Below are 19,710 nucleotides of genomic sequence, written 5' to 3'. Positions count from 1 at the left end.
TTTTTATCCCATTAGAGAGAAAAACCAGCTGCCTCCTGTTTTGAGTTTTTGGAGCCCAGAACATAAATAACCCATAATGCTGACCTCAGACAGCGTGGCTTTACTGTCACCATGGATACAGTGCATCTCTTTATGACTGCACCAGGTAGAGCGCTCAGGGTTGATGAATTGGACTGGCCGGAAAAGTAAAAACCCTGGGTGCCCGTCCCGGGAGACATCTCTTCCCGTGAACTCGCCGAGCGGAAGGACTCGATTGCTCACAAGGCAGTCAACAATAACACGCTTGCTGCTTCCTCCTGAGGACTAATCACCCACAGATGGAGCTGACGGCCAGAGCAGTGTCTTTATGAGTCCCAGTGCCCTCAGTTAGGACCCGAGTCTCCCAGAGACCGTGAAAATGTGATGGAAGCACTTCATTATCACGGGGATTATTAATGTGTTCTTTTCTATTTCCAGTATGCATATATTCAATAATACCCTTACTCTGCCCACCCACCACCCCCACCATAGAGACAGGCCGTCCTACACTAATACTCTGCACCCCCAACCACCACCACCAGCACAGTCCCAGGCGATATTACCCTCACACTCTCCTTGACCAAACACTTCTCCTCTCAATGCTAATCTCAGAGAGTGGAAATCGTGGTCTGAAAGCACTGCTCACTGAGATATGCACCTGCATATGATGAGTAATTCCGTTCGGCTGCCAGAGGGGGTGGTGGGTAATGGGGTTCTTATCAAGTGAACCAGTGCCAGGCTGAAAGCTTGACTCACTTTTGAAAGGCAACTCAGTTTATCTTAGTTGGAATTTCACTTTAAACAGAATTCATAAATGGTGTCTGTGACATATTGACTGACAGTAGCTACATGGGTCCGTCTTATTTCGGTTTCAGAAATTATTCTACATTTTCCAGACACCTCCAAACAAGCGTGTGTGGAACCTTTGGTCATTTAGCAGCCACTTGTGAGTCACAAAGCTGGTCTTTCAATAGCAGTGGTGACTGTACGGATGTGTTAGTCTCTCAACAGAGTAACTGTCATGATGAAAACTTACAGCGTAGCGTTGAACACAACAGCAGGCGCAAGGCGGATTGTACTCATCTTTTACAGGCAGCAAAATGTGTCCGAAGGTTTATTGCAAAATGGAAGTCAGAAAAAAAGTGTGTTCAGTTATCCCGGCCAAAGTTAAATTGGGGAGTCATTCTTCTGCAGACAGGTTTTCAGTCTGCAGCATTCTGAAACCAAAAACCTTACTCATTTCTTTCTTTTCTCCACACTGTGTGAATGATTTTGGGTTTCATAGACTAATAGATATGTACGGAGGAATGTTTTTTGCTTTAACTCCAGGCCTGGGGGGACGATGTGTCCACAGCCACTTCACTTTAGATCTTTAGCCAATCGGTGTCTTTGGTTACACGGCTGTATTTAGCAGATATGCATATCCAGAGCAACTTAGAGACCTTAAAGCAGTGGTGCTCACTCCTGGTCCTGGAGAGCCACGGGGTGTGCTGGTTTCTGTTTTCGCCTTTATACCAGCAACCAATTCAGACCCAAGAAACCAGGTCAGGGGAGTTAACTAATTTAGTTAACAGTTTGTTATTTAGCTGATGCTTTTATCCAAAGCGAGTATATTAGACTAAGCAGGGCACTGGAGCAATGCAAGGTTTAGGGTCTTGCTCAAAGGTTGGTGGTTTGAACCACCAACCTTCTGGGTTCCAGTGATGTACTTTAGCCACTAGGCTGTAATAACAGTGTAATAGCTGAGTAACTGACTGCTTTCATTGATAAATTAAGTGCTGAACACACCCTGAGGCTGGAGTGATGATCACTGCCTTAAAGGATTCTACACTAAAGCCCTTTAAACAGCTGGGTATTAACAGACGCAACTCAGGTTAAGTGCCCCACATGTCAATCAAGCCTGCTACCTCTGCTTAAAAAGGTTCCTAGTCATTAAACTACACTGCTGAAAATTACATTGAATTAAGACAAATAATTTAAGATTGCATTGGCAGTTGTATTCAGGAACAGACAGCTGGGAATAGTTGGTGAGGAGAGATATGATAGCCTGTGTGTGTGTGAGTGTGTGTGTGTGTGTGCGTGTCTGTGTCTGTGTCTGTGTGTGTGTGTGTGTCTCTCTCTCTGTGTATGTGTGTGTGTGTGTGTCTGTGTGTGTGTGTATGTGTGTGTCTCTCTCTCTCTGTATGTGTGTGTGTGTGTCTCTCTGTGTGTATGTGTATGTGTGTGTGTGTGCGTGTCTGTGTGTGTGTGTGTCTCTCTCTCTCTCTCTCTGTGTATGTGTGTGTGTGTGTGCGTGTCTGTGTGTCTGTGTGTGTGTGTGTCTCTCTCTGCGTGTATGCGTGTGTGTGTCTGTGTGTGTGCGTGTCTCTCTCTCTGTGTATGTGTGTGTGTGTGTCTGTCTGTTTGTCTGTGTGTCTGTGTGTGTGTGTGTCTCTCTCTGTGTGAATGTGTGTGTGTGTGTGTGTGTCTGTGTGTGTGCATGTGTGTGTATGTGTGTGTGCCTCTGTGTGTGCGTGTGTGTATGCATGTGCGTGTCTGTGTGTCTGTGTGTGTGTGTGTCTCTCTCTCTGTGTATGCGCGTGTGTGTCTGTGTGTGTGTGTCTGTGTGGACGACTGTACGTGTGTGTATAGCTCCTGACAAGCTGTCCTCAAACCCAGACCTCAACAGTCTCCACGGTGACATGACATGTCATAAAATGTCCATTCTGCTGTGCATTTGACCTTTCTCAGTGTATTGCACAACACACAGTAATGTGTATTTAGTGCACATGCATTTATTTAGCTTTGCCCAGCTATAATTGTCCCTTAGGGATTAATAAAGTTTTCTGAATTGATCTGAACAAAATGTACTGTTCTGTTGTAAACCCAACACAAAATCAATTCAGGAATACGGTATACTCTACTCTGTTTGCTCCTTATTAGACTCACAGACACTCAGTGAGCACTTTATTAGGTATTTATTAGACTTATTTTTTCGACTTAAGTCTTCTACTCCTGTAGCCTATCTACTTGGAGGTTTGACATGTTCAGAGATGCTCTCCTGCATACCACTGTTGTAATGTGTGGTTATTCGCGTTACTCTCACCTTCCTGTCAGCTTTGACCAGTCTGGCCACCTCTCTCATTAACTAGACATTTCTGTCTGCAAAACTACTACTCACTGGATGTTTTTTTATTTAACCATTCTCTGTAAACCCTAGAGGCTGCTGTGTGTGAAAATCCCAGGAGATCAGTAGTTTCCGAGATACTCAAACCACCTTGTCTGGCACAAACAATCATCCCATGGTCAAAGTCACTTAGATCACATTTTTTCCCCATTCTGATGGGTGATATGAATATGTAACAGAAGCTCCTGACCTGTAGCTGCATGATTGTACGCATTGCCCTGCTGCCACACGATTGATTAGATAATCTCATTAATAAGTACTGTAGGTGTACAGGTGTTCCTAATAAAGTGCTCAGTGAGTGCACATTGTGGGAGGGGCAGGAGGTTGTTGACTGAAACGTAGTTTCAATTTTATCATATCGCAGATAATCATCAAGCTCATTTCCTCTAACGCAATTACACTTCTACAATAAACGTGAGGTTTGTCCTTGACAGAATGAAGGCAATCAGTTATTCTCAGGTTGCCAAGTGCGGGAAGTAAACAGGCCCCCTGCTGAGAGAATGGCGGAATACACAGGCGACGTGGCACAACGTGAGAGAGTAAAGGAGGAGGCGCCAGTAGCTAGCGCGTAGCACAGCCTTATTTGATTATGCAAGCTTCCTGTTACAGCTCCTTTAATAAGAAATTTGTGTGTTGCCAGGAAAGCTAGAATGTGTCTGTGCTCAACATTCTCCTTTCATCAATTATAGAACCCTTATAAAGGCTGGAGATTATTCATCAACAGGCTGCCTGTCCGTATTTATGACCAGCAACACAGATACACAGGCATTAAGGCATGCACAAGCAAGCACACACACACACACACACACACAGACATGCACATACAGAGACACATACACTCAAAGCAGAGAAATCACATGCGGAGGTTGTGCAGATGCAAAAATAAAACTTCACCCAGGACTGTTTAATTTCTAATTATTTCATATACGAGTGGACAGCACATAACGCACTTCCTCACAGATGGATATGGGGGTATATCACGAAACAGGATTACGGAGTTCGCTGGATAAATTCACAGAGTAAAACCCAAACCCATCCAAAACAGGAACAGCTGTTTTAACCTGTGAACTTATCCAGCTAACTCAGTAATTCTGCTTCATGATAAACTCCCATATCCATCTGTGAGGAAGTGCGTTATGGTCTGTGCATACTCTGTGCATACTTAACTCAGTTAAGCACACAGGTGTCACCATATAAACGTATAGTATGCAAGGCTGGCATGAATGGATGGCAGGGGTGGAAGGGTACTTTTTGACACTACACATGAATGTGAAGGCACCCAGAACCATGCTCCAGTGACAGTTTGTTTTGACCAGTTGTGCTCATCGTGTTCACAGAGGATGCTTGTTTTGAGCAGTTGTTTGTTTTGAGCAGTTGAGCTCATTGTGGTTGATAGCAGATTATTTTGTGAGCTCATTCAGAAACCTACTTCCTGATCAGAATGGTTCTCATATGACTGTGACTGTAGCCACACTTCCTCATCAGCAACTCTCAAATCCAATAAGGGAAGCTAATGGCCCCAGCACAATGTGTTCTCACACAGACAAGCAGACACACGCATACTTTATAACAGGACTTCAGCACAATGTTTTCACTCACACATACACACCTAATGACCTCATCCATTATCCAACTCGCTTATTGCTGGTCAGGGTCATGGGAGGGCTGTGGGCTATTTCAGGATGCATTGCACCCTGGATAGGTTGCCAATCAATGACAGGGTACACACACCATTAATGCCCTCAGGTAATTTTGACTTGTCAATTAGCCTAACCTGCATATTTTTGGAAAGCAGAGTATGTACCAGAGAAGAATCCCACACAGACATGGGGAGAACATGCAACCTCCAACAAGGAGGATTCCGGCCATTTTTTTAACTCAGGACCTTCTTGCTATACACCGCACCGCCGTGCCACCTCTTAATGCCTTCAGCAGAAAGATTTCAGGACAGATTTTCAGTTCAAACGTACACATCCAATACCTTCAGTCCCTCATTCATCATGGACATACTGAGCATGTTCTGTGTTGCGAGTGGCATATTTGGATGATTTTAAAACTAATTTACTGTGGACAAGTGGGAGGGGTTCAGACAGTACATAAATCGTCTAGCAAGTTAGAACTAAATTGGAGAAAGAAACACAACATGGCTGCCTGCCAAGGTGGCGGTGTTCAGCCATTCAGAATAATTAATTATGACTGTTATGGTAGAAGAATATTTAATTCAAATAAGACAGAGGAAACTCCATTGGAAACTTGAAATAAAAAGTAATTATTTTCCACTTAAAATGTAATAGGCCATGTACAATCATTTACAATATGAAATATAATATTGGCTTACATCAGACAGAGGACAAATAATCATTTGAAAAAGTGTTAACCCTTTAGACACTATCAAAAAAATCCCTATTGATAACAAAAAAATCTGCATACGTATTTTAGAATTGAATGATCGATTGCACATTTTGGGTTTTGACATTTGGTTAAAGTCACTGCAAGCCTAAATAAGTAGTGTATGTTTTCAAACCTTACCACCATTTGTAGTGGCTAAGGTACAAGACTGGGACCTAGAGGGTTGGTGGTTCAAGCCCAGGTGCAGCCACGAAAAGATCCATACAGCTTTTGGGCCCTTGAGGAAGACGCTTAACCCCACATTGCTCCATGAATTTCTTCAAATAAAGTCTGGCCCAGACCTGGCAGGGACCTACAGGAGCGCAGGGGGAATAACATGGATATCCCATGATGTACTAGAGAGATGGATAACACATGATGATCTATATGGGAGGAGATGGATAACCCATGATACTTTAAGTGGGGTCAGATGGATAACCCATGCTACTCTATGTGGGGTCAGATGGATAACTCATGATACTTTAAGTGGGGTCAGATGGGTAACCCATGATACTCTATGTGGGGACAGATGGATAACCCATGATGATCTATGTGGGGACAGATGGATAACCCATGATACTCTATGTGGGGGGAGATGGATAACCCATGATACTCTATGTGGGGGGAGATGGATAACCCATGATACTCTATGAGGGGACAGATGGATAACCCATGATACACTATGTGGGGACAAACAGATAACCCATGATACTCTATGTGGGGACAGATGGATGACAATATCTTGTTCATTTTACATTTAAACATTTAGCAGGCATTCTTATTTAGAGTGAAACACGCTACAACAAGCTCCTTACCGACTATACTACAGTATCGTACACTGCTGTCACATGCAGTTCTGCTGTGGAGCTCATATGAAAACAAGCAATAACCTGAACAGCTGCAGGGAATACTCAGCTCTGGCAACAAACACACAGGCTGCCCCGCATGAGAGTATCTCATCAATTATAATAACCTTTCTCTTTTAGAAAGACATTTTTTGTGCCTCAACAAAAGGTCAAAGAAACTAATTTTAAGACAAATATATGCTGCCAAAGGCAAGAGGACAGGTGTACAATAAATTTGTAGTGAAACAAATGCAGTCCCAGTAACATGCAGCAGTCTACTGGGGTCTACTGAGGTCATACTTTAATTTTAATAATACTAATGACTGCAATGAGTGCCATTTATAATAGCCATTTCTAATGAGTAGTCATTTATCACAGTATTTACAATAATGTACATTTTGAATAACTTGGACAAATGAGCTGTAATATCAAAGGCGAACATTAATATAGAATCATCCCATACCCCATAAATAATGACCCTCCCCTAAATTGGTGTTTCGTTAACAGCTGGTGTGCGGCATTTCCTTGAACTTTAGGTACCGTTTTATTCTTCAAATCTCCTGTTCATTCATTACAGCAGCAAAGACCCACACAGATGGCATTGAACCAAAATAAAGAATTTATGACAATGATGCCTGGAGCAAACGCACTGCACCAGAGCAGCTCTGAGGCTGATGTCTCCTCTTTAACAGGACAGAGCCGGGGTCTCGTTTGGACATATATGCCAACGTGGAAAACCACAGCCAGTCTGGTTCCAAAAATACGCAGGCCACTGAACGCAGCGTATCCCATTCACACCGACAAGAGCTTGGCGAATTCCCCTCTCTGCAACTGACTGAATACATATCAAATATTTAATACAAGTACTTTCAACCACAGGTAGGGAAAGAGCCACACTGCATAAATGAAACATTTAAGGATGTTTATTGAAGGTGAGTCTACACAGTCCCCAATGATTCCACAGCTGCCTTGCTATCAGCCTTTACCAGAATGACATGCAGACAAAAGTTAATGGCTTTTCAAGATCTATTCAGGCTGGTAAGGAAATGTACATTAGGTAGGGCGGCCTGTAGCGTAGTGGTAAAGGTACCTGACTGGGACCCTCAAGGTCGGTGGTTTGATCCCCGGTGTAGCCACAGTAAGATCCACACAGCTGTTGGGCCCTTGAGCAAGGCCCTTAACCCTGCATTGCTCCAGGGGAGGATTGTCTCCTGCTCTGGATAAGAGCGTCTGCCAAATGCCAATAATGTAAGTGAGCTAGGACAGGAACATGGGTGGAGTCGGCAAGTTTTTGAGAAGGCAGGAACCGAGGTTCAGTGCTTCATTTGGCTTTCCAAGCGTGTGATACACCGGCCGTGTTTTTCCCATTGATCTCCAGCCCTTCACATAATGACTTGTTTCCTTTGAGGCCAGTGCTTATTCATAGTAAACAGTAGGAGAACACAAAATGGCTGCTCCAATGGTTTTATATTACACCCCCTTTGCATTCCTCATCGTCGCAATTAAATTAAATCACGTTGGGAATAGGCCATTCCCAGTCGGACTCGTTGCACAAATTCATCACTGTACTACCGGAATGGGCAGAAAAAAACAGATATTTGCCAGCATGCTATGCTTTTCATTTTATTTTGGAGCAGGCTGAAAATTAAATCAGTGCAAAATTGACAGTCAGATTCAGAGAAAAATCAACTGTGTTCAACTGTATCACAACAACAAACAACCTACATACTGAGGCACTGAACGGTACTTCCTGAGTTTACAAGTTTACGAGTATTATAAGTATTCTGTAACCTTTGTTAGGCAGATTGCTATAATTGGTATAGTTTATCAAATGTATTCTCTGCCAGGGAATGATTTTAACTTTTTCCCCCATGGGGTTCTCTCATTTTTTGGTTCCTTCAGGGAAATATTCTTCTCAGTGTTTTGTGACAACTCCGTTGTTGCATCATGCTGCAGCTGTAGCTATAACACTTCCCAGCATGAGTCCTGTAGAGCAGGCTAGTTGTGCTGAAATAGCGCCCCCTACCACCTGTAGCGTAGTGGTTAAAGTACATGACTTGGACCCGCAAGGTCGGTGGTTCGATCCCCGGTGTAGCCACAATAAGATCCCCACAGCCATTGGGCCCGTTACCCAGCACTGCTCCAGGGAGGGATTGTCTCCTGCTTAGTCTAATCAACTGTAAGTCGCTTTGGATAAAAAAGTCAGCCAAATGACATGTAATGTAATGTAAAAGAATTTCACCATTGGAAAACGGGTGATTTTAGCCGATGGGTGCTCTCATGAAAACAATACAAAAACTTTCAATATGTGTAATATCATATTGCCATATCATCATTTCTTCAGCCTATGTACAGTATGTAGATATTGTATCTCCATATAAAGACGTGTGTGTACTGTGTAAGTGTACACACTGAGGGACTGACTGTGTCCAAGGGTCTGGCAGGGCCCAGGCAATGCAGAGTCTGGCAGGGCCCAGGCAGAGCAGAGGCAGGCAGAGCAGAGGCAGAGCAGAGGCAGGCAGGGCCCAGGCAGAGCAGAGGCAGGCAGTGCAGAGGCAGGCAGAGCAGAGGCAGGCAGAACAGAGGCAGGCAGAACAGAGGCAGGCAGAACAGAGGCAGGCAGTGCAGAGGCAGGCAGGGCCCAGGCAGAGAACAGGCTGGCAAGGCCCAGGCAGAGCAGAGGCAGGCAGAACAGAGGCAGGCAGTGCAGAGGCAGGCAGAGCAGAGGCAGGCAGAACAGAGGCAGGCAGAACAGAGGCAGGCAGTGCAGAGGCAGGCAGAGCAGAGGCAGGCAGTGCAGAGGCAGGCAGAACAGAGGCAGGCAGTGCAGAGGCAGGCAGAACAGAGGCAGGCAGTGCAGAGGCAGGCAGAGCAGAGGCAGGCAGAGCAGAGGCAGGCAGAACAGAGGCAGGCAGAGCAGAGGCAGAGCAGAGGCATGCAGGGCCCAGGCAGAGAACAGGCTGGCAGGGCCCAGGCAGAGCCGAGCCTCATCTCACAACCAAATAAGAGTTATTCGACGAAGATGAAAGGGAGTGCTTTTAGCAAACTGCATCATTCTGCTTCAAAGGGCTCAGTAACAGCACACTGCAATCAATGTAACTCAACATTGATCCAAAGGAAGAGTGCCAGGGAAGTGCCAGTCAGAGGATGGGTGCTGATCGTGTATAGTAGATAACAGCGGGTGATGCGTTAGTGTCAGCGTGTTCATTAAGCAACAGAAAGCCAAGGACCTCTGGCTGACTGAAGTCAACATTCATTTTTGTAACTGTTTAAACCCACAGCTCGACGTTAAGGACAAAGAGCATTGCGGTTTGAATACAGCCCTAACAGGCTGTATGATGTGGCAGAAAGGAGAGCACTCACACTGTCTCTCCGGCCGTCCTCAGAGCAGGCATTGTTGTTCATCGTGTGATCCATCGCTGCGCAACGCCAAAGCGGCTTGTCCTCCAAAACCAACACGACTCTGACGGACAAAAAAAACAAAGCAGAAGATGAAAACGCAGCCTCCACTGGTGATCGCCTCGTCTCACGGACGCGGTAATTACTCCCATGAGACTTGGCGAAACAGCCCTAAACACCACAGCATGTATGTATTAATGTTTCTCTGCAGGGGGAAATAAACCTCTTACCTAACAACATCCCATCAGTGCCAGGAAACAAGTGCTCAACTTGAATGCCACCGCTGCATTCATGAACACATCGGTTAGAGTTTGCTATATGTAAACGCTATATACACTCAGTGAGCACTTTATTAGGTATTTATCAGACTTATTTTTTAGACTTCTACTGCTGTAGCCTATCCACTCAGAGTTATGATGCGTTGTGTGTTCAGAGATGCTCTTCTGCATACCACTGTTGTAATGTGTGGTTATTTGCATTACTGTCATCTTCCTGTCAGCTTTGACCAGTCTGGCCATTCTCCTCTGATGATTGTCATTAACAAGGCGTTTCTGTCTGCGGAACTGCTGCTCACTGGATTTGTTTTTGTTTTTTGCACCACTCTTTGCAAACTCTAGAGACTAGTGTGCGTGAAAATCCTGAAGCTCCTGACCCTTATCTACATGATTGTATGCACTGCACTGCTGCCACACAATTGGCTGATTAGATAATTGCATGAATATGTAGGTGTAATAAAGTGAAAATGCTCCTAATAAAGTGCTCAGTGATACTCCTACAGTGTATGTGACAAGGTACAAAAACATTATTAATAAATATATAAAATAGAAATATAGGAATTTTAAAATAATGTATTGTATATACACAAAGCACACAAATAAGGTTGGTCCATTAGCTAAAAAATTCTAACTGTCTGTAACCATACCTTGTACATGTGAGAATGTTCTGTTTGGAACTGTTTGATTGTTTGAAAACCATGTATGAATTTCCAAGTGTAAGCCATGTTTAAAATCCCCAGGTGTATTCAGTCATATTAGCAACAGTAACCCCCATTTGTGATGGAACTATAAGAACCAAAGGACAATAAAAAAAGATCATTCATCTTTTGAAACTCCTGGATGTGGCAATGCACAATAAAGTGTCAATCATAACCAAGTGCTAGAGTGATCACGCACTGTAGATAAAAACTTGAACCCTGGGAGATTAATCAGACAAACTGACTAAGAAGCAGTAATAACACAGTTTTGGCAACTAGAACACTAATAATAGTAAAATAATTATACAGTACATAAGCGTGATAATTGCAGCGTACAGCACACACCACACATGGCTAATTGGAGATTACAGGGAGGTAGGGAGGGGAGGGGAAAGGAGCACTCTGAAAAGGTGCGTCTTCAGTCCGCCGTTGAAGGTGGATCAGGATGTGGTATAATTGTTTGTGAAAACAGGAAGCTACCTTCCTGGTGTGTGTTCCGTTACACTCCACATGACCCCGCGACACGCTTGTTGAAGCATGCGGCACTGAAGTGTCCTCAGAGACAGTGAACGTACGCCTCTCGTACGCTTCCTGTGACGGGCCGTCTGCGGCGTTAGCGCACTGATGCAGAGCGCCAGGTCGCTGATGTCTCACGCAGCCACCCCGAGCCGCCCCCCTCCAGCTGCCCCAGGTACAGCCCCCCCCCCTCACCCTCCCCTCACAGGGCAAACGGAGCGAGCTGAACCATGAGGCCCAGAGGGCTCCTCCGCACTGCTCACGTGTCCGGGACGAGGATTCTTGGAATGATTCGAGTGCTGGCTAGCGGGACCCGGAAGTCGCCTAATGCACCTGTGCCTTAACCAGAAACATAGCTCACAGGCCCAGCCAAATGAGAAAACTCAAATCAGTCAAATCAGATAAAGACTGAAGCTGCCCATCTCACACTGTCTATCTCATAATAATATTTCATATATATTGTTAAGTGTGCACTAGTATGATAATATATTTTATATAAATACATTCCATTACCATAAGGAAGATCGGAAGATTATAATCTGCCTCTTACAGGAAAAGTGGACTAAATGTTGAATCCAGTCCATTTCTCATAATGGCATTGGACATTAAAAGGTATTCCATCAAATTCTCTGGATGAGAGCCCTGTCTGAAATCCATCAGGCTTCTGAAGTGCCGGTAGGCTGCCAAACAAGGACAAAGAAAAATGATGCCAACAAGCATCAAATCAGATCAGCACTTCATATTTGTTTACATAACAAACTATCCAAAGCCTTTTGCCATCAGATAAATAGCCCCAGGTTCACCCCCCTTTACATTCTGTCAAGATAGTTTAGTTAAAAATCTATCAAATTTAATCTTTCATTTTTAATTTGCATATATTTCAAAGACCTCATTTGTGACATGACAGCCCTCATCCAGGGAGAGTGGAAAACAAAACAGTCAGTTACATTTAGCCCATAAAAGAATGCACAATTAGAACCAAGAGCAATGCAAAAAATTGGTTAAAGGCCAAGCAAGTTGCTTAAAGTACTGTGCAGACATGCGTTTGCAACTGTGTGTGTGTGTGCGTGTACGTATGCCTGTGTGCGTGTGCATGTGTGCTGTATATGTGCCTATGTACATGTATGCGTGTGTCTATATATCAGTGTGCGTGTGCACATGCATGTGCATGTGTGTGTGTGTGTGTGTGTGTGTGTGTGCGTGTGCCTATGTGTACATACATGTGTTTGTCTGTTTGTAGGAATGTGTATGTATGTGTAGGTATGCCGTTTTCTGGGACATTTGAAAGTATATTCTGATGAGCTCTATGGAGAAACAATGGCTTATTTTTACAATGGGTGAAATATAGAACAGAACAAAAGCACATTTCTGTTAAGGGCTGTCAGGTTGAAGAGTGTGCATAGTAACAGGTACCCCCTTTATCTGGGAGGAGCTACAATGAGCCGTCATTCATTGGCTTGTTTGAACCAATGAAAAGATGTTGCTTTTCACAACAAACGCAGTGATTGGATCAGATGATGTTTCATTCTCCCATCACTTGGTTAAGGACACTGAAGGACATTAAACTAGAACCCATATTTAATGCAGGTTGTGAAGGAGAAAGCTTCCTGGAGGGCTAGAGAAAGGATCCGTGCCATCCAATTAAAATTGAGCACCTGCCATTATCCAGTATTTTAAAATATCAAATATCAAATATCACAAGTAAGATGACCCCTAAAATGATGGCCTTGTACCTACCAAACTGCCAAAATATCCACAGCCACAGGAGATCACAGGGCTCAAATACAAGGGCTTGTCCTTGTATTTGGAGCTTCAGTGTGCCAGTGTTTCTGTACTCATCATTTTATTCTTTTTTCTTTGCGATTCTTGCGGTTTGGGATGCCTAATTAAAACCGAGAGCCTCTTCTGTCTTGAGAGCGACATCAGCCAGCTCGAGAGCACTCCAGAGCATATGAACCACGCACAGTTAACCTCCTCTACTCTACAGCCCAGAGACACAAACAGGGAGGTACAGCCCGTCTGGGCACACATCAGGTCCCATAAGGTCCACATCAGTCTCCTGAGTGAGAATTTCAACATCATGACGAACACAGGCTGAACCAGACCTCACCCTCACCGCTCTGCTGAGAATCTACCCCACACTGAGGCAAACTACCATAGAACCAGACCTCACCCTTGAACTTTCCTTTGAGCAAGAAAACATGAACACATCATTTGCGGAAGTATTTTCTCGGAACACTTGACGTATAAACAACCGACCTATCGGTCGACCTCACACCATCTGCCACGCATCTACCACGTCGGTAACAAACGTGGCTTCAAGCTGACGCTCATTTGACATGGGGGGGGGGGGGGGCGTTGCTGCAAAAGAGCATGCGTGCTCAACTTACCCTGTATAAATAAAGGTTAATAAAATAATAAAAGAATGTGTCCATTCACATTTTCCTGATTTCCCTGTCACTTCTATTTCTCGCCTCTCCTAAGAGGTGGAGCTCGGAGCGAGAAACGGAGCACGGAGAAGAGCGATGGGAAGGAGCCCCAGCTCATCACTCCAGGGAGGGTTTCCCTGACTACGCCTCGTTTGCACAAACCCCCAAACACGCAATCCATCTCCTCCTGCCACCCTGCTGTACACCAGAGGATCCCCAATAATGACAGCACGTCTCTGCTGACACCCTGCTGAACCCCAGAGGATCCCCAATAATGACAGCACGTCTCTGCTGACACCCCACACGCCCACCCATCCCCAAAACCACCCTTTCCCCTGCTAGCAGCGCTGTGGTTCTGCCCGCTAACACCCCCTCCACTCTGTGGCTAAGCAGCGGGCTGACCGCCATCTGGCAGGAGCTTTTTCACGGCCACCTGTGAATCACAACTTGTGCCGCATATCTTTCAGTTCCTCCCGCGGAGGAGCAGAGGGAAACGACTCCGCAGAAGAGCAATGAGCCTCTGCATTCTACCCCAATTCCAAAAAGAGACACCTCATCCTCATTAGCATTTTACTCATCAGCTCAAGGGTGACCTGATTACATCTCATTTCATCCGCATTTCGGTGAAACCGCAGGTGACCCGTGACCCCTCGCCGGCACACTCTTCGTCCGAAATGTGAGCACTGCGGTAAACTATTCAACAACAATAGGACGAACAATACGTTACCTCGCCTGGCATTTATGGAAGGCACAGCCCCGTTATTCTCTGTCCCAGCATTCAGTACAAATGCTGGACAGGATTGGACATTGATTCAATGATAGCGCTCTTTTTTATGCAGGGGGAAAATAATGGATTTTCCACTTTAATAGGCAGCCATTATGGGTTTTAACAAGAGGTGAATCATTTCAATAGGTCTTGCTGACCTGGACAGATGAGACTGCGTTTGAATAGATTACATTTGCTTACTTTGTTACCGCCATTTCTCTCCAAATAAGGGCGAGCTGGAATTCACTGAGGGAATATTGCGTCGCAAAGACACCGGTCGATTATTTCAGACAACCGAGGCCATAGAAATATGAAGTCAGCCACAGACTGAGTGATATTAAAGAACAACACAACCCCCTGCATTACATTAACCTGATTGCAATTCTATTCATGTGAATTTCCTGGCAGGTGGAGCAATTTTTGAGAGGCTGTCAAATTTTACTGCTGATAGGCTGTGTCTGGGCAACAGTTTGCAGTTGATTGACATGGAGGCGGGGCTTACTTTTCAATGCAATGAGCAATATAAAGACAACGTCTCTGAAATGATGGAACAACAGTGAGCTTTTGGCCTAATACTAATGTACAGTGGGCTCCAGAATTATTGGCACCCCTAACTGGCAATGCACAAAAAATTTACAATATGATAACGTGAAAAATACTGTACTTTATTGTTATTTATAATGTTACAATGGAACCAACCAAATATTCATTGAATAAAAAATCAAGGTTTCATAATTACTGCGATTATTACTTGATGCATCCACCTCTGGTAAAGATAACAGCATGGAGTCTGTAATTTTTCTGTAATGCTTGACAAGGTTAAGGATTCCTCTGTAGATCTTTGCACGATCCTTCACATTCTTGGGTTTGTGCTGGTGCTTATCAACTGCCCTCGTCAGTTCAGCCCACAGGTTTAGATTGAGGTCCGGGGCCTGAGATGGATGGATTTTGATGCCACTGAATGGTTTGTGTGGATGTTGAGGTATGCTTGGGGTCACTGTCTTGCTGGAAAGTCCACCTACAGCCCAGCCTTATGGCAGAGGCAAACAGATTGTCAGCCAAAACTGTCTGACACCTGGTGGAATCCATTATATCATTGATTTTAACCGATGCCCCTGGACTTCTTGAATTAAAACAGCCCGAAAAGATCAATGACTGAGCATCATATTTCAACGTGGGTATGATGCACATCTGCTTTTGTGCATCTCTGATTCGACACCAAATGTACTGATGCTGTATCTGACAAAATGTTCAATGTTCTGGTCAGATACAGCATTTTTCAGTACAATACAGGTTCAACATTTTGAGCTTATCTTATTTCTTGAAGTATTTCTGTGCATTGCCGGTCAGGGGTGCCAATTATTATGGAGTCCACTGTATACTTTAAACTGGCCCAAATGACTTTTTCAGAGACCATTCATATATATTCATTGCACATAAAGAAAGTCAGGCTAAATACCGGAGTTCACAAGTAAATATAAACATGTACTTTTCACAATAATCTGTGTGAGTGAGTATGTGTGCATGTATGTGCGAAATTACCTTTGGTGGAAGTACAGTGTGTGCATTCTATCACATCTCTGCACTGAATACATTTGAAGCATTAATGCAATCAACATGTATATATTACTTATTCAGCCACGATATTAGAGTCTTGCGAAAGCGCTCATTATGTTTTAAAACCCGTGAGTCATGGGTTTGCAAATGCGTCAGAATGCAAAACCACAGTCTGATCAACTGTCAAAAGAATAATTGCCTGGCAGCGTGTTGACAGCAGGAACATGCAAAGAAGCCCACAATCTCACCAGCTAGCCTACACAGCAGCTGATTAAGACGACAGACATAAAAGATGTCCTGGCACAATGGTAGACTCTTCTGGGAGGCAGAATGGACTGCCCATTCTTTACACTGTTGCTAATTGCGGCAGTGTTCCATTTTATCCATCGGCAGCTCAATAACCCCATAAAAGCACAAATGAACAAGGCACTACACATAAAAGAAACTGGGCTAATGAAACCAAACAGGCACTTTCCCAAATAAATACAACTGTAATCTTTCTGCATCATACATGGTACCGAGGCAAGCACTGGAAATTAAACAAATATCTCATGCATTGTACTGCACATTTAAAAACATTTCTTTTATGTACAGTGGTAAGCAATTGGGGACCCCTGGTCAAATCACAAGGTGAATCAATGCAAACAAAAGTTAATGCAAGCTCTGCAGGGTACTTAAGCATAACATATTTATGTAATTTGTAATGCACAATTACTTCAGTTAACTTAATGGTTTGAAAAATGCAAATTCATATTTTCACTTCTGCATACCACTGTATCAGTTGTGATATGCATTGTTTGACCCATATGAAATAAAGCCCAAGCAAATTGAATTTATTTGACAGAGCCTTTCAATTATCTTGGACATTAAACATTTTCAGTACTCCCAGCCAGGTCTGAGCAATGACAATGACAGGGGGCAGAGGGCCAAAGCGGCATGAAAGCAGACGTATGCACAATAAACAACACAACGCTCCGGAATATTCTCACAAAGCGCATGCACAATACACAGCACAAGGCAAGGGAATAGTCTAAGAAAACATATGCATAATAAACAGCACAACGCTCTGCAATAGTCTCTCAAAGTGCATGCACAATACACAGAACAACACCTGGGAATAGTCTAAGAAACTATATGTATGCACAATAAAGAGCACAATGCTCTGGAATAGTCTCTGAAAACACATGCACAATAAACAACACAAGGCTAGGGAATAGTCTGTGAAAGTGCACACAGGGTAAAAAGCACATGCTATGAAACATTATTTGAAAGCATGCTCATGATACAGTGCAATGCTATGGAATAGTCTCTGAAAACACATGCACAATAAACAACACAAGGCTAGGGAATAGTCTGTGAAAGTGCACACAGGATAAACAGCACATGCTATGAAACATTATTTGAAAGCATGCTCATGATACAGTGCAATGCTATGGAATAGTCTCAAGGTATACACGCGCCAAGTGATAACCAGCACAATGCTACAGAACAGTCAGTGAAATTATCAGAACAGTTTGTAGCAAAGGGTCTTTCCCATTACCTGAACATTTTCTCCTCCTGAATTTTAAAAGTGCATGTAGAAATCCATTCATAACTGTGTACTTACCCTGAAAACTCTGAATTCCTGAAGCCGGGAGCCCAGTTCTCTAACCATTATGCTAAACTGCCACCCAAATGAATTCCAATTCATTCCAGACAAAATGGAAGATAATGATATTTACAGATCAACAATACAAAAGCGTTCACACCGTTGAGCACGATCTCTCTAAAAGCGGAATACAAATACTCTGATCGCACAGCTGGAGGAAAATAATGGGCTAATGCAAAAAGAGAAAAAATTCAAACTTCCTGAAACACCTTTTTCAATGGTAGTATGGCCAGCCAGGTGAGTCTGTGGGAAAGCCACAGGAAGGCCTTTGTAATAAGTGGTCTGTCTAGTTTGGCCACACTGATAAGTTCACGTCAGTCACAATGTCAGCACTGCACTTCCCTATCCAGACATAGTCTATAAAACCATCCTGTTTCTGTCTCTCCCGATACCCTAAATGCTACTCCACAATGATGCTAATCCAAACACTTATGACATGTAAGGCCTTTCTGTTCAAGGAGAGGATCTACAGCATGGAAAAGGCCATATTTTCCCTTCAACAAACAACAAACAAAACAAGGCCAGCATAATATACAGAAAGGCATTGTAGTATAAAGGTGTTATCAGATGTTGTACTTGCATTGTGCTTGGAGGGGAGGGGAGGTCTGGAGAAATGTGTTCTCTAGAGCACGTCTCTACGGAGAAACAGGATGCAAGCGCTTTGAGAAGCCTTATGAGACGGATCGCACAGGTGAGAGAGATGAGATCGTAAATCTCACGGGGAGAGCGAAAGACAACCATTCAGCGTTACAGTCACATAGGACCTGATAGAGCTTGTGAACCGGGGAGGATTAGATGTCTATTTAATCTGCCTATCCACACTGACAGCCCACAGTGTGCTGAGACTGTGCCTATCCACACTGACAGCCCACAGTGTGTTGAGACTGTGCCTATCCACTCTTACAGCCCACAGTGTCCTGAGACTGTGCCTATCCACACTGACAGCCCACAGTGTGTTGAAACTGTGCCTATCCACTCTTACAGCCCACAGTGTGCTGAGACTGTGCCTATCCACACTGACAGCCCACAGTGTGCTGAGACTGTGCCTATCCACTCTTACAGCCCACAGTGTGCTGAGACTGTGCCTATCCACTCTTACAGCCCACAGTGTGCTGAGACTGTGCCTATCCACTCTTATAGCCCACAGTGTGCTGAGACTGTGCCTATCCACTCTTACAGCCCACAGTGTGTTGAGACTGTGCCTATCCACTCTTACAGCCCACAGTGTGTTGAGACTGTGCCTATCCACTCTTACAGCCCACAGTGTGTTGAGACTGTGCCTATCCACTCTTACAGCCCACAGTGTGTTGAGACTGTGCCTATCCACTCTTACAGCCCACAGTGTGTTGAGACTGTGCCTATCCACACTGACAGCCCACAGTGTGCTGAGACTGTGCCTATCCACTCTTACAGCCCACAGTGTGTTGAGACTGTGCCTATCCACACTGACAGCCCACAGTGTGCTGAGACTGTGCCTATCCACTCTTACAGCCCACAGTGTGTTGAGACTGTGCCTATCCACTCTTACAGCCCACAGTGTGTTGAGACTGTGCCTATCCACTCTTACAGCCCACAGTGTGCTGAGACTGTGCCTATCCACACTGACAGCCCACAGTGTGTTGAGACTGTGCCTATCCACTCTTACAGCCCACAGTGTGCTGAGACTGTGCCTATCCACTCTTACAGCCCACAGTGTGTTGAGACTGTGCCTATCCACTCTTACAGCCCACAGTGTGCTGAGACTGTGCCTATCCACACCGACAGCCCACAGTGTGTTGAGACTGTGCCTATCCACTCTTACAGCCCACAGTGTGCTGAGACTGTGCCTATCCACACCGACAGCCCACAGTGTGTTGAGACTGTGCCTATCCACACTGACAGCCCACAGTGTGCTGAGACTGTGCCTATCCACACCGACAGCCCACAGTGTGTTGAGACTGTGCCTATCCACACTGACAGCCCACAGTGTGTTGAGACTGTGCCTATCCACACTGACAGCCCACAG

The sequence above is a fragment of the Conger conger genome, chromosome 12 (assembly GCF_963514075.1).
Source record: "Conger conger chromosome 12, fConCon1.1, whole genome shotgun sequence".
NCBI classification, from domain to species: domain Eukaryota; kingdom Metazoa; phylum Chordata; class Actinopteri; order Anguilliformes; family Congridae; genus Conger; species Conger conger.
This window is presented reverse-complemented; position numbering follows the sequence as displayed.